The 14927-nt window shown below is 38.4% G+C and overlaps 1 pseudogene across 1 annotated transcript; it reads right to left on the minus strand.

Annotated features, from left to right (window-relative positions):
* Positions 1-10186: 10186 nt before the first annotated feature.
* LOC149204006 (glutamate--tRNA ligase, cytoplasmic-like) lies at positions 10187-13883 on the minus strand (annotated as a pseudogene). The gene is made up of 4 exons (XR_016253002.1): positions 13814-13883; positions 13179-13297; positions 12497-12649; positions 10187-12225 (listed from the first exon to the last, which is right to left on the minus strand). The product of XR_016253002.1 is annotated as a glutamate--tRNA ligase, cytoplasmic-like (transcript).
* Between the last annotated feature and the right edge of the window lie 1044 nt (positions 13884-14927).

Raw genomic sequence — 14927 nt, forward strand, 5'->3', positions numbered from 1 at the left:
CTTCTATTGAGGATTTGTTGCCTGAATATCTCAATGAGTTACAGGAGGACACAGTTCTGGACAGGAAGGTAAGAACTACGCATCAAGGGGATGTTGAGTAGCTGAGAGTAGGACTCAAAGGTTCAAATCCAAGCAAGGAACGATGGATAGAAATTGGACAAGTGATGGAATTGTATCCTCACTTGATCGATGCCTAAAACCAACTTTTGGTGGTCCAAAAGCTTTTTAGTGGGAAGGCGTGATCCAAAATGTATCTTGTATCAGACCTCTAAGTCTAAGTCTTCATATATATTAACTATCGGAAAACACTATCACGGAAGAAAAGCACTAAGAATGGCGGAAAACAGAGCTAAGTGGAGGTTGAAGTAACGTTGCATAGGGGCCGTCAGATCGGACAGATCAACGGCCCAGATCAAATTGGCAATATCGCATCGGCGAAGAGGCCGGCGGAGTATAGTGGAGGCGGCCCTAAGGGAAATGCGACTGCGATCAGCAACAACGTGGACCGTTGATCAAGTGCGCAGATCGACGGCAAAGATTACATATCGCATCACAAATTTGCCAAAGGGATGACTTACCGCAGGCCGCAGACTATGCAATATGCACGGACCCAAATGGACTTATAGATGCAGCTTTATATAATTTGAGTTTCGTAGTAAATGGTATTTGGGGTGGGCTTTAGGCGGTAAGTAGTATTGGAGAGGCTCTGCCCAATTCCATACCCTGGCCGACACGTAGCATGCCGCAGGAGAGAGAAAACTGCTTTTTCGGGCAGTTAATCTCCATGCAAGTAGGCCACCCGAAATGGCCGTCAGCTGTTGGATTAGCGATTGCGGATCAACGGTGGAGATTGAGCGGACTACTTGATGTTTCGGGTTGGATGCGAACCGTCGAATTGAAGGCAGATCAACGATGGGGAATACAAAGGGATTATGACCCATAGCCAATGTGACTTGTAGACCTGAGAGGATTATGGAGCATACTTTATATCGTTTGAAGTCCAGCTTTGGCGTTTCGGTCGGATTTTCCACTATTTTAGTGTATTTCTCTGTGTAAACGAAAATTGTGTTTTCGGGGATTTTCACCCATGCCCAAAGATCCTTCCGTTTGCAAATAGCTGCCATGTGCCTTAAGCGTTTTGCAATGATTGATTAAACGCTCAGCAAGGAGATGAAGGGACAACGCAGGGAGCCAGAGAGCCCAAGAAGGGGATTGAACAGACAACGTTGTTAAGCTTTAAAATCCATCCCATGACAGAACACAAAACAATAAGTCAGTTGAAGATAGTCACAGAAAGATAGTTAGTCAGTCAGATCGAGGCAGATTGAATAGAGGAACAGGACAGAGGGAGAATCTGTGCACTGTTTTAGACTCGAGGTTTTCGAGCAGATCCCTCTTTGATGTCACTATTGGTTGAGACTCTGTTTTTGAGCTCACTCTTGTAATAATCTGTTCTTGAAGACTTAATATAGAGGTCGACATTGAAAGCTGGACCAGGAGACGTAGCCGGGGGGTCTGGTGAACTCCTTTATTATTTTGACTGTGTTGATGTGTGTTTATTATGTTTTATAACTGCTCATTGTCTATATTATTCGCAATCTTTTCGATCCATTGCACTAAATAATATAGGCATTTTCCTGCACATGAGTCTGTAATACCTTTTCTTCTTGATTTAGTATCCATTAGGATCACCAACGGTACTTTTGTTATGCTTGGCAGGGTAATACCAAATATATCCTTGCAATTGGTAATGACAACCAAACTCAGTTATGGACTGCAACAGTATATTCCATTCCTCTTGAACTTAACTGACTCAGATGTCTACTTTGTTCGTGAGGCGTCAACATTCCCTTGTGATATGTTTGCACCATACTATTTGTTAGTTTCTGTAGCATCGGATAGTGTTATAGTTTCAAACTTTGTGTAGAGGCTAAAACACATGAGATCTCCAGAACTAATAAATCATTTTTTGAAATTCCACCTAGAGACAACTTAATTAAATTAATTGATCAATAATTAAAAAATGCCTAAAGTCTAACTTAGGGAACTTGATTAATTAACAGGAATTAATTGAGAAAGGTGAGAATTCTCTAGAAACTCACATGGATCGACTCAGAGATGATCTTAGTCATTGATGAGGTTTTAATCATGGTCGTTGGTGCGCCAAGGAGGGATTATAAGAGGAGGTCGATGGGGTTGGATTAAAAACACACTTAAGGTCGAGTTCCTTGGCAGAGATTGAAATTTCCTAGTTGCAGTGATTTAGCATAGGAGAATTTGAGCCAGAGAGGGGATGCAGAGATAATGAGGGGGAGAGACAGTCAGTTTGGAGGAAGATTTCCATATCTAGATAGGTAGCAATAAGTGATAGGAGTATTCCATAGTGAGGTTGTGTAGGGGTTGTGCAGAAGCTTTAGCATAGCAGTTTGATTTAATTGAGAAGGAGATCAATTCAACTTTCATAGGCTGGGAAAGTCTTCGAGAGGTCTGAAGAGTCATTTCCAGCAGCAGAGACAGGTAGGACGACTTGATCTGAGAGGGTTTTCTAGCCACACGTGTGAGGATCTGCACAGAAGGGCTTGCGCAGGGTTTGGAAGGACATGTTTTTAGAGAGTGAAAGTGTCGGGATTGCTTGCGGAGAGAATTTTTCTCTTTGGTTATTTTTTCCATATATTTGCTGATTGGATAGCTAATTGGGCATCCATAGATTATACTCAGAATTTCACTGATGCATAATAATTAAACCCTCATCTGCTTCACCGACTTTTTCCGCATTAGGTTTTTCCGAGGATAATTTTCCAAAAACAATTGTGTCAATTTTATTGTGTGCTAGCATTTTCTCAGTTTCTAGCATTTATTTTCTGCGGTGTCTTATGGTGAAAATTGCAGTTGTATTTTTATTCGTTATTTGTTGTATAAAATAAACTACACTTAATTTTAATCAGTTAAAAGAATAATCTCCAGTTGTTGCATTAGATTGAAAATTTCACATGATATCAGAGCCAGTTTGACAGATCAGAGGCTCAGAGATGAAGAGGGAAAAATCCACAACTCAGAGGGAGAAGCAGCACAATTTCTCCAAGGTTTGCATAGAAGTTGACCAGGCAAGTCGAATTGCTAGATAGGGATTCAATTTTCCAGTTGCAGGTGGCAAGAAGAGATTGATTTATTCAGTGGCATTTCTAGCAGACAATGGTGAATCTAGAAAGAAATTCTGGTGAAGCGGAGTAGAGAATTTGTTGTATATATTCTTGATCTAGGTGCAGTTGCTTTTGTAGTAGTTTTGCAGTTGCAAAATTAGCGTCATGTGGAAGAGAAATTACACACACTAAGGGATATTTCTCAGACAGTTTCTAATTTCAGTCTTGAAGGAAATCTGAAATTTCCAGCTGCAGAGGCAGAAGCAGTAGGCAAGACCATGCATTCTAGACAAGAGTGTGAATTGCATAGAAAGTAACTGAGCAGGAGAAGAAATTCTTGTTTATTTTCCTAGCTGTGAGTTTTGTAGGAATGGCCTCAGCAGGACTTCATGATCATGACAGATTGGATTGTGCATCCAACTACATTATTTGGAAGGCAAGGAAGACCTTTCTATTAGATGAGCATGGTTTGAAGACGTATGCAGAAAGAGTTGTAGCAGAACTTACAGACCCCCAACAACTATAGAATTTTAGGAAGGAGATGGCCAAGGCGAAGCGGTTGATCCTTGATGGAGTTTGAGATCATATAGTCTCGCACTTAGCGACCAAGAATATGGCCAAATAAATGTGGAATTATCTCGACACTATGTCAAAATCCTTCTGAGAATCGGAAGATGTTCCTGAAGGAGAAGTTGAGAACAACTAGGATGCAAAAGGGAGGAGTTACCCCCATAACTTAACAGAATTTAGGATTTCCAAAATGAGCTTTTTGTCATAGGAGAGGCACCACAAGAAGCTGAACTTTTGTGTGTAACCATCAATGGTTTCATAAAGGAGTGGGCTACTTTCGTCCAAGGACTCACTAGATGAGATCAACTACCACGGTAGGATTGATTATGGGAAAATTTCACATAGGAGGAGATGTGACTTGCTCTAGTCAAGAGTAGTCCCGGTGGCAGCAACGTAGGATCGAAGAGTGTGGAGGAGGAGAATATAGTCCTTGCATCGAAGGGAAAAGAAAAGAAGGGTCCCAATCAGGGACAAGGCTCACAGGGAGGAGAGAAGAAAAAAAAGGACATATTGAAGGTCAAATGCTTCAGTTGTGGTGAGTTTGGTCACTATAGTACCCAATGTCCTCAGAGGAAGAAGGACAAGAAGGAGAAGCAACAGAAAGCAACATCTTCAACAGAGATTGATCAATTGTCCTCCAGGTTGGAGGAAGACTTCTCTTTGTATATAGTTATAACTCCAAGAGAGAGGTAGGGAGACATTGAGCTCTAGACTCCAGAGTTGCGTAGAGCTGGGAAGGATCCCTTGAGGGTAGCATCAGACAAATGCTTCCTCATGGATCAATACCTTTGTTATAGGGGCCCACAGTGTTTAGTAGCAGATGGATCAACGTCAGATGGCACAGTCAGATCTTGAGAGACAGTTGCAGTACTAGTTTTAGTCAGATGCTGAGGAGCACAGTGCAGTTACAGTGCAGACAGACTTAGTGGGTAGTGCAAAGACTGGTAGTAGTCAGTGACTCAGGAGACAATTGTAGTCCATAGACATAGTTGATTCAGATTTTTGTTCTTAGTTGCAGTAGTTGCAGCAACATGAGATCAGTTGCAACGTAGTGGCAGAGTTGGAAGCAGTACAGGTTGTACAGTGTAGTGCCAGTAATAGCGCAAATGCAGATGTGGTTTAGCTACAGTGTGGCAGATGAATCATAGTTGTGTAGTAGTTGGTGGACATCGAAAGTTAAGCACAATAGTCAATCATTAGCAACGTGTATGGAGGATGTTATGGAGACAGGTTGAACATCTTCCTTGCTAAGAGGGAGTGTTAGTTTTTGTAGTCTCGGATGGTGTTCTAGTCTCAAACTTTGTAGAGAGGCTAAAACACATGAGATATCTAGAACCCAGAAATCGTTTCTGGAAATTCCACCTAGAGACAGATCAATTAAATTCATTGATCAATAATTAAAAAAAGTCAGGGAAATTGATTAATTAAGAGGAATTAATTAAGAAAGGTGAGAATTCTCTAGAAATTCACATGGATCGACTCAAAGATGATCTTAGCCATTGATGAGGTTTTAATCATGGTCGTTGGTGAGCCGACGAGAGATTGTAAGAGGAGGTTGATGGGGTTGGAGTAAAAACACACTTGAGGTCGAGTTCCTTGGTAGAGATCGAACTTTCCCAGTTGTAGCAATTTAGCAGAGGAGAATTTGAGCCAGAGAGGGGACATAGAGACAGTGAAGAAAAAGACAGTGAGTCCAAAGGAATATTTCTAGATCTGAGAAGTAGCAGCAACTGACAAGAGTATTCCACAGTGAGGATGCACAAAAGCTTCAGCAGAGAAATTCGATTTAGCTGAGAAGGAGATCGATTCAACTTCCAGAGGTCGGGAAAGTCTTCTAGAGGTTTGAAAAGCCATTTCTAGCAACATAGATAGGTAGGACAACATGATCTGAGAGGTTTTTCTAGCCACACGTGTAAGGCTTTGTGCAAAGGCAGCGTAGAAGGGCCTACACAGGGTTTGGACAACAAAATTTTCAAAGAAAACCAGTGCCGAGATTGCTTGTGGAGTGAGAGAATTTTTCTCTCCAATTATTTTTATCAGGTATTTATTGATTGGATAGCCAGTTGGGCATCCATAGATTGTACTCAGAATTTCATGGTTGCACAATAATAAAACTCTCATCTACTGCACTGATTTTCCCGCATTGGTTTTTTCCGGCGACAATTGTCCAAAAATAATTGTGTCAATTTTATTATGTGTGTGCTAGCATTTTCTCAGTTTCCATAATTTTATTTTCTCTAATGTTTTATGGTGAAAATTGCAGTGATGTTTTTATTCATTATTTGTCATAACAAATAAACTGCACTTAATTTTAATCAGTTAGAAGAATAATCTCTAGTTGTTGCAATAGATTGAAAATGTCATACTATCTTCATCCACACCTAGGAAAATGGGAGATACCCAAAGTTACCATATCTTGCCCACTGGCGGGTAATTGTTGAGTTGTACTCCTTCAAAGTATAGGATGATTTTTCCTTGAAAGATTTTGAAGTTATACCCTTACATCATGTTGATTTCGTAATTCCCAAAAAACACCTCAATTATGGTCATTTGTCGATCATGTGATACCACCCCCTTACAAGGGCATGTATTTTTGAACAAGATCTAGACCCAGAATGGCAACTCTTACCAGAACATTCCTCTGGTATTATATCATGATATCATCATCAAGAGCCTAGAAAGAAATGCATGCACCCTACAATAGATCTCACATTTGAATATATACAAAGGTTCCAACCTCAAGATCAGCACCAGGGTGTATTTCTTCTTCACTATTCATTGTAGCAATAGGTCCTTAGCGCCTTTTATTATGTCTGCAAGGTTCATAACCTAGTCAAGTTTTTCTTCATCTATCATCAGAATCCCATTTCAAAAGTCTCCATCCAAATGCCCTAACTATGATTATGAAAGGCCTCGTGAAATCTGCCATTACACACAAGAACTTGCAATCCAATCAATTTTGCATTAAGACTGGCGATGGATTATGTTGATAGTGCATCCCTTGCCAATTTGATCTTCCCCTGATTATGTTTGAAATTGCCATCCTTTAGGCTGGGACTATAGGGGAAAGGACAAGATAGACATGGGTATAGTAAAACAGGCAGGATTATTGCCAACATTTTAGCTACATGTAAGTTGAGTATACACTGAGTTGGAACTAGTATTGGTCGGTTTCATGTTTTCATTCATAACCTGGATTATTTAGACAAGGTATGTTAAACAAAGATTAGTATGTTAATCCAATTGCAACCAAAATGATGGACAACCCTTTGGCACAAAGGGAATGCAAAGAGAATGCCAATGTATAGGTATGTTGTCATAAAGTATACCAAGTAAGCATGAGGAGGATTTGTTGTGGATAGTTAGGGCATTAGTTGAGAAATGGCCTTTGTACATTGTGACCGAGTTCCCCACTTCCAATACATGGTAGTTAGAACATTCAATGCACAAACACTTCATAATAACTTGAAAACAGGACATGTTGATCAAAGCAAAGGAATATGTACAAATTCATTGTTATACTCCACTAACTACTTAAATAAAATTCTTTTCAAATCGTTGTGTGTCATTTTCATTTAAGTGGTTGAAGCCCTTCTTAGCACATGGCACATGTTTCACATGTGAGCTCACTTTCACTTCAATTACAAGATTAGGGTAGTGTTCTAATAACTTCCATAGGTTCAAATTCATTGTTATACTCCACTAACTACTTAAATAAAATTATTTTATAATCTTTGTGTGTCATTTTCATTTAAGTGGTTGAAGCCCTTCTTCTTAGCACATGGCACATGTTTCACATCTAAGCTCACTTTCACCTCAATTACAAGATTAGGATAGTGTTCTAATAACTTCTAGCAAGAAGCATGCAATATCAGTATCTTGCCTTGTATAGAATACTCATAGGGCAAGGAGACTTAAAGCAAATTCATCCCTTTTCCTTGATGGAAAATGAAAATTAGTATTGATAGAAGTGCTAATAGCATAAGCATTTTACATGCCATTAGGATATATCACCAACACTTTACCAATGGTATCCTCTTACGGTTATATAACAGCCTAAGCGAACATGATAGTCATGTTGGTGATGAACAGATTGGCATTGGGAAGGGACATGAATATGCCCATGAAGCCTTAAATATATATGTAAAAACATTTGGTAATGCCTCTGCTATTTAAATCTTGCATTGTTTGCCATTAAAAGATCGAACAACTTATCGAACACATAGTGGATAGAAAATTTATTTTCTGACCCTACTGAATTTTCTCGCCACACAGATTTGCATATTGGACCTCCTGATGTAAATTGTAGCATTTGAGTTTATTTTCCTTCTTGGAGGACTTGTATTTTTTCCCCTTACAATGCTTATGCTCATGCTTGGAAAGGTAATCCTTGAATGGGTTACTTCAATACAAGTTGGTTCATGCTACACTTAAGGGCATGCATATCATCCTTAGTATGTTGATCTGCTTCTTTGGGTTCGACCTGGGGTCTTTTCTGGTTACATATCCTATCATATTTTGCAATTGAGGTTTGTTGGTTCCTTTATCTTAGAGTATAAGTCATCCCACAGATCTGAAGCATGGTCATGCAGCCTTCAAACCCTGCTGGAGTATATGATATGTCTGCTAAAATTCGCTAGAGCAGTGCCTTCTAAGACTGGTCCTTTACAATCCAACTTAGCAATAACATTGTCTTTAGACAGCATTGTGAAAATACAACAACAGCTACTCCTTTGAAAACTATTGTGAAAGATATTCTCACAAAACAACCTCAAGAGAAAGATTAAAGGAGCCATGTGCTTCACTTATTGCATAAGGTAATCCAGCTCACATCAATTCCTTCCTAGAATAAGGTGGAAGGTTAGGGTAATTGGAAAATATCACAACGTTGGCCATGTCTCCAACAATAACTTCAGCGAATCCATATGCCATGTGGTATTTTTTTATGTGTTTCATTCCATAAGACTTACAATAATGGCCTCATAGCAAAGGGCATAACTCAAGCTTTGCTCAAGCTTTTGATGTATTCATTTTTATTTTCTTTCTTTTTTTATTTTATGTCTTATCTTTTGTATCCCTTACATTTTCCTTTTCCATTCTGAACTTTATATCTTCCTCTTTCCCTTTTATATATTTAGTTGCATCAACTTCAAGTGTATAGCTCTTCCTCATGGAACTATAAGGCATGAACCTTTCTATGATATATGAGAACCAATAATGAGTGGGATCATGGAAATTAGGACACGTGGAAAGCGTTAAGAATGGATTGGGATACGAGTACATTATAACTTTTAATGCCTCCCCATTAGAACAACTCAACCCAAGAGTGACAATACTTGTCTAAAAGATGATGATGACCATCAAGGTGAAACAAGGCAAAAGACACAAATTTAGAGCATCATGTTCCATCATCCAACTCCGCGAATGTTCACTACTTTCATGTCGGATATATAAAACATTAACACTTGATATGAAACAACGAAAATATTACCTTGTGTATGTAGTGCACCATGACCATCCAGTGTGAGTGCATTACATGTTAAACAATAATGTGGGAAGCATCATCAACTATCTATGGAGAACCATGGATGCCATTTGTGACTGTTGTCTCTGATCAAGAACATAGTAGAAACATCCCCTCTAGTTACCCCTAGATGTGACGGGATAAGTATCATTGACCTCAGCGCTAAACAAATCAAAGTGAATTTTCATATCCAACATGCCCCTTGCCCCTTGTTCTGTTGAAGAGAAAAAAGCTAATGACCTTGCTTCCAAATTAATGAGTTGGAAGTTTCACTCCAAAATAACATGTGATTTAATTCTATCAACATGCCAATCATGATTGTGTACTTTCCATAAATTCCAAACTGCTAATTTGAAGCAGCCAAGTTTGTTTATAAAGTTCATTTTATTGAAGTTCGGAACTAACTTAGAATAAGAAACAGTGGTATTTAGTATTTACAAAGACTTCTAAATTCAACTTTTGTTACATGCTATGCCTTTCGCTATAGTTCAGTTAAAGTATGTTGAGACCAAAATCTTTCCATAAAAAAACATTTGTCAGTTTTCTACTCAAATCCTTTTACTGTTATAACAAAAATCTTATTTTGTGGATGCTATGACAACTAAGAAGATATGTTCAACAATCTTGAATACAAGGCATGTTGGGTTCTACTTAAATATTGAGCCCCAGTCTCCCCCAACCCTCAAATCATCAATAGACTTTGATCTGACATTCACATTAAAGTGCAAGAAACAATTTAATATTCACTCTTAGTATGAAAAATCAATTTGATGACAATCTTTACTCACTATGCAAAGAATGAACTAGACGCAAAAATGGTTGGGTGAATTCCATTTTGTACACAAATTGCTCAGCACAAATGATTTCTTTACAGCATGAACACTAAACTGCCTCTCCCATTATGTCGTGAAAATTTACCAAAAAAACTTCCATGCTACCTCTGCTATGTATATTTAGTCAACAATATGAAAGCTGTATGGTTAATACAGCACTTTGTCACTTTGTCAAATCAAGTGTAGGACAGATGCCTAATATCATGCATCATACAAATTGGAAGAAAATGGCACAAATAAGATTGCAAATTGCTGTAGAGTTCAACCAAAGTGTCCAGATTCAGAATTCAATCTAAGTTACAAAATACAAGCTGTGCAACTCTCTTAGCTCAAGCTAAGAAATAATAAAACTACACTCTCTAGGGCCCTTGGAGACAAAATAGTCACACAACCTTAACCAAATTCATTTACACCCAATTGCCCAAAATAATAGATGCTATTCTTTCAATAAATTACAGTTAGTATGACAAAATCGACAGCCAGCTCTCTACCACTGTAAAGCAACTATAAAAATTTAGTACTACTCAATTTGCATTTCAGACACCGTTAAACACAGTCAGTCAAGAGGAAGGCCTTTTCAAGACAGACTGCTTTCTACCTTCAAGACAGGCTGCTTTCTACCGTCAGGTATTGCAATCAGAACTATAGGCTTTGATGGCCTCAGATAGGGCACGTCACATCGGAAATATCCTATCCTTTCCTTTGCATCGCCTATAGCTAGACTTTCCCATCTTGTACATGGATTGAGAACTTCAAGAAAATTATCAGTTTCATTTTAATACAGCAATTCTTGTGTGAAAGGCAGCTAAATGCCACTGCTGCTACAACTTTACAGCTGTGGAAAATAAGCAAGTAAAACAAATGGTAAAAAAGTACCTTCTTTTTAGTAATTAAATGATCAAGCTCAACAAGAGACAGATTCACCAGCTGCAGCACTCCATTCTTGTCATTCACCAGATTCACCAGGTGCCATTCTTGTCCTGATGCAGCACTCCATTAAGATGTATGATGGCATTGCTCTTCACCTTCGCCTTCTGAAACAGCAGCTGCATCGGCACCATCCAGCCAGATTTCTTTTGTGTAAGTAGTTGCTTTTTTCCCAGCTCCTTCATACTTTTTTCCCATTTGTTAAGCACAAAAGCACGCGACTCAATCAGAAACTGATAACAAGAAGAGGCAAACTCTGAAATATAGCGTTACTTGAGAGATCAAGGCCTCTTCGTATTATTCCTTGCACTGTTGGGAACCGAGGATCATCCCAACCCTCTACTTTACCGTTTGCTCAAAAGTGTGTGTCACACCCTCAATACATATGGGCATGCAAAGTCATACGTTGGATAAACATATGGGCATGCAAAGTCATACGTTGGATAAACTTTGTACTTGGACCCAACATGATGATGAGATGTAGGATTGCATCTATAATAAACAGGATCCCTAAGTGACTTATTTGCAGCCTGCATATCCATCTTCCCTCTAAGACAGCATTGCTTGCCCCTCTCAGACCCAGCAACCATTTCTTTCCACAAAGCCATATTTTGCTCCACGCTATTATTCCTATTCACTGACTCAATTCCATCCATTCTCTCCTTCTGCATCTGCTCTCGGGGTGTGTCATCTACATAGGACTTTCCCTCAGATATTAGTTTCTTAGCCATCTCCATTAACTGCGGAAAATAATCTGAAGTATATGTGGGTCCTTCTCCTTTGATACCGAGTGTATCCAAATCATTTAGAATATTCTCAACAAATTTATTACTCTCTTTAGCAGGGTTCGTGTCATCAAAGCGTATGATTAAGCGCCCTTTATACCTCTGAGCAAAGTATTGGTTTAAAAGAGCAGCCTTTGCATACCCAATATGGAGATAACCACTTAGCTCAGGAGGGAAACATGTACACATGTTTCCCATTTCAGCATCTGGCAGATCAATGTCAAAGGAACCCTCTGCTTTTTCTATTTCGTTGTTTTCACCTTTGATCCCAGTACCATCATTCTCTTTCTTATTCACCAACCCTGGCTTGCCAATTCCTCGTCTGCCTACATATTTTTGAATTACTTCACTCAGTACTGGATATTCTGACAATATTGAATTGTACCACCGGACTAGATTCTGAAACTTCTTTGATTTACGGATACTTTCCCATCTTTGCCCAGTGCCTGAGAACAAGAGAAGCCAAAAGTTTCATGATACATCTATCGTTCTGGATTTGTCTCTGCCTTGTAGTAAAACTAAAATATGTATATATAGACAAGCCTATATGCAATTGATGGGCAATAAATTCACATAACTTGTGAGAGAGCAAGAGATACAAACTAGTCCTGCGTGTGCAATGCCCTATGTATATGACCAACATGTGCACCAACTGATGATGAACTCATAAAAATAGATGCCTACAAATATATAAATGACCACTAATAAATAGCATACCTGCTAGACCAGACCAAACTGCTATATCAGCTACAGATAAACTATACCCAACCACAAAAGTCCGCAGTGACAGATAATTATCCACATAAGTATAATATTTTTCAAATTCAGCTCAGCTGAAAAGACATTGGCGTATTCCAACCATTCATCAATCTGGGATAATATCATACATTGATAAAATCAATTTCTAGCATTGCTTAAAAAATACATAGGAAGCACTCAGACACTCATAACATTGATTTTTAACATTGTTGCAACAAATATATAGAAAGAACTTAGCCAAATGAATATGCATATATATATATATAGCCCCAAGGGGTAAACTTGAGCTGTTAATTATATTTCTGTAAATCTCAATTCCAAAAAATTCACTTCAATAACCACTGTGGAATGTAATTAGCTAATCCCTAGATAAATGGACAATGTATAAATAAGAAATAGTGAAAATTGAATTATGAACAATCAAATCTTTCTAAAGGGAGTAATAATTTTATTGGCTTAGGTTGCAACCAAGAAGGACTAGAAGCACAGTTTTCAATGTGCAAGGATGTACAACTAGACAAGGAAATGCTAAACAAGAGGAACTAATCAAAACGTCAAGCAGTAGTCACAAGAAATGGAGTCTAAGAAAACTAATAGGATAAAAAAATTCATTAAATAGAGAAATGGCAAAGAGAATCACCTGCGCTGTTGCAAACGCATCACGGTTGTAAAAGTCAGGGACACTTGCAATGCGGCCAAGGTATCTTAATAATATTCCAGTTCCATGAAATTCTTCTTTGTAACAAGCACACAAGTAATCTTACGAACTCAAGTAATTCCATGTGCAATAGTAAAACCCCTCATCGCAATACTGAGCATCTCAGGCTCATTCACTTCTGTAATCTAGTCTCTTTAGAGCCCTTGGCTCATAAAAGATAAAATGGTCATAAAGTTCAATCAAATATGAGAAGATCTGAAAGAACTGTATATTTAACTAGTAAGAAACATATCCCTGCTTCAGAACCTTTTTAATTTTCAAAAACACTTCAGTGAAGTCTTATACTGACCATGAATACTTATGCTAAAATGCAGCCTCTAGCTTAAATATAAAACAAGTATGGTAACCAAGGAATCATAATTTAGAATAGATGTTAATAACACGGTAACAGAACTGTAAAAGAATCATGCATATATGCAAACACAACAAAAGATACAAAAGTATAATTCTCAAAACAGAGGAAAACATAATATAAACTATAGGAGCATACCCAGAAGGAAAGGAGAATGTTGGTGGTGACCCCGAAGGAAACTTGGGATCAGCATTTATCGATATACCCGCAACTACTACTGTAGCAAAGACGGAAAGGGGTGGAGCTTCTTCTGCATATGCCAAAGCCACCTCCATTATGTATGCACCAGATCATATACTCATTGTCATTCCCACAAGAGTTAAAGAAATGAAATAAGATGTCAATATTACAAAACAAAAGACCAAAAAAGCAAGGAATATGCAGTGTTTCAAAATTCATAGGCAACAAAAATCTCAGCACCAGATATGAAGCTCAAATCTCCCTCTTTGTTCTGCAGGAAGGATATATTTTCAATAAGTTTTGCAACATCAAAATACTTCATAAAAATGTAAGTTCCAGGGCATGGATTTGGTGAAGCATTATATTTCTTATATGGCGTCATGTCATTCATCAAATATCCTTCCATTATTATATAAGTGGCTAATGCAAATAGTCAAATGGGGTTATCTCAGGTGGTTAGGTAGAATGGTTGTTATCTCCCCTACCCAGGTTCAATTCCCCGCGAGTGACATGATGATGAGAAATATTGTTGTAATGGCTATGTGCCTATGAATATTGTTGTATTGACCCTCACTCTCACCCTCAGACTGAGAGAGAGGATGATTTCCCTAGATAAAAAGGTAGCTAATTCAAATAACATAAAACCCCCACAACAGAGTGCAACCTTGCACAAGAAATGGGCAGCAAAAATCTATCCCAGAGCAATTCTGAGTGTGACATGTGCAGACAGGTAGGACAGGCTGATGCATCAGTGATCTATTGTAGATGTGTAGGTTAAATAATAGTTGACACAATCAAAGTTGATAATAGGTTGGAGTGCATCATGCCAGAGTGGTCAGGAGCAGTTGTCCTCAATGCAACAGAGAAAACAAATTGAAAATCGACCTGTAGTATGTTCTCTACAATGGTATTAGATTTGTTTGAAGCATGATAAGCACAGTGCAAAGATCTAATTCTCATTGGTGGTTGTGTTCAGCAGGTAGCAGAGCATTGTTCCCCCATCACATTATTATAGGGCATCCTAAGTTCCTTATGGCAGTTTAACCATCTAAACCCTAACCTTAATACTACATTGGTCACTTATCATTAACATTTATAGTGACCATATTACATAAACATCTATTCTTGTGTTATACTTT

The sequence above is a fragment of the Pinus tabuliformis genome, chromosome 1_2 (genome assembly GCF_031772625.1).
Source record: "Pinus tabuliformis cultivar Carrire ecotype Pingquan chromosome 1_2, CPIR1, whole genome shotgun sequence".
NCBI lineage: Eukaryota > Viridiplantae > Streptophyta > Pinopsida > Pinales > Pinaceae > Pinus > Pinus tabuliformis.